Raw genomic sequence first — 2,062 nt, forward strand, 5'->3', positions numbered from 1 at the left:
GAAATGAGGAAACTGGTGAAATCTGAGTTCATCCCTTGTGGTTGGAGGGTTCCTAGGCGGAAGATGAGGCGTTCTTCCTCCAACCGTCGTGTTGCTATGGTCTGGCGGTGGAGGAGTCCAAGGACCTGCATGTCCTTGGTGGAGTGGGAGGGGGAGTTGAAGTGTTGAGCCACGGGGTGGTTGGGTTGGTTGGTCCGGGTGTCCCAGAGGTGTTCTCTGAAACATTCCGGAAGTAGGCGGCCTGTCTCCCCAATATGGAGGAGGCCGCAGGGAAGGTCTGAATGGCCTACACTAGTTCTTTGTTTGCATCTTTGTAGGACAGCTTGTTTTGATATTTGTAACAACTGATTTATTGCTGCCTTTTTTTGACAGTCTGTATGGATGAATGCTATTGTTTATCCTTGCAAGCAGGCATTCCTCTAGAAAGGAGTGTATATCTGTTTGTCATAATTTGCTATTTGACTATCAACTCTTTGAATATATTAGGCTTTGGATTTCTAGCTGTACGGCACTTCCTTTGGGTGTTCCTTGAGTGCCATGCAAACGACAGAGGCTTTCTGATTTTGTTCCCTTGATTCCTGACATTCAACATTATACTCAGGAATATGATTTTAAGTTCTCCTTTTCCAGAGAGAAGTTCTGGCTGAAAACAGTTCTCTATCATATGGGCATATTGATATATATTGTGGAAAGGAAGAAACATTGGCTTTATTGTTTTCTGCTACTTTTCTGATTTTGCCACTGGTTCTTTTTTTGATTCCAGCATTCAAATTTAAATGGAAGGGAATCCTAGAGTGTAGTGATTATAGAGTCAGCCATGGTTCTCTGGGACTGTTAACTTGGTCCTATCATGGAGCCCTGGCTGACATATAAACAGGAGTGTCAGACGTTGTGTTCACTCTGAGAACTGGCTCTGTTGAAGCTGGAGTAGTGTCAAGTACTATGCACGTGTAACTAAAGCGTGACTTGGTGATGGGATACCAGCCTCTGTGGAGTTATTTCAATGACGACGAGAGAATAAATACGCTCCTAAAGACAATTGCTCACAACAGTCGTCTTTGAGTTGGGGTAAGCATTTCTGGCATCATGCCATTATTTGGGAAGCTTTACCCATTTGTTCCTGCTCTCAAAGACTGGGCCCAGTGTGGGAAAAAATGCATCATTTTTTTTCTGGGCAAATGACATTGGGGCAAATGAAAAGCAACAAAGCAATCTCCTGGCAGCTTGTGGTCCAGCAGCTATTTTGGTTATTAGGAGCCTAACATTTCCTGAGGTACTGATACTAAAACCTTTTCAAGAGTTGGTGGATTTAGTTATGAGTATTATGACCCCAAGCCTCCACTAATTCTGAGATGTTATCGGTTTTACTCAGCTGTTTGAGAACCAGGGAAATCTGTTTCAGGATTTTTGACAAGGCTAAGACGACTGGCAGAGACACGTCATTTGGTTTAACCCTAAATAAGAGGCTGAGACCAATTTGGTATGTGGGATTAATGATGTCACTGTGCAAAAGTGCCTGTTAGCTGAAGCCCAACTAGACTTCAAATTGGCTCTGTGACTGGCTTTGTCATTAGCAAGTTCGGGAAATAGAGCTCGTGATTAACAGGGATGGACTTACTGGTAATGGAAGAGGATGCCATCACCAGGCCGACTGAGCTTGGGGGACACCACTTGAATAGAGGCAATTGCATAATCTCGTTCAGGACTTATCGGGAACAGCCCATTGCAAAAATCCAAAACAAAGCCAAGCCTCAGCCATACAGTTAACATTTTTTCAGGAAAATATTGTTTGCAGCTGGATAAATAACCAATTATCTCACATACAGGACTCGTGCGCAAAGCTGGCGGAGGGAGGGGAGGGTGGAGAGGTGATGACTGTTCTTCACAAAGCTCATCATGAGCCATACTCTTGTGATTAGATGAGGATTGTATGCTACAATTAATACCTAAGGATTTGTACCAATAAACAAGACAGCCATTTAGATATAGCCAACCTGTGCCATTTCTCAGTGGACAGTGGAGTACATTTTACGAAGTCTATCTCACGTCGCTATTTATCTGA

The sequence above is a fragment of the Chiloscyllium plagiosum genome, unplaced genomic scaffold, assembly GCF_004010195.1.
Source record: "Chiloscyllium plagiosum isolate BGI_BamShark_2017 unplaced genomic scaffold, ASM401019v2 scaf_87570, whole genome shotgun sequence".
Lineage (NCBI taxonomy): Eukaryota > Metazoa > Chordata > Chondrichthyes > Orectolobiformes > Hemiscylliidae > Chiloscyllium > Chiloscyllium plagiosum.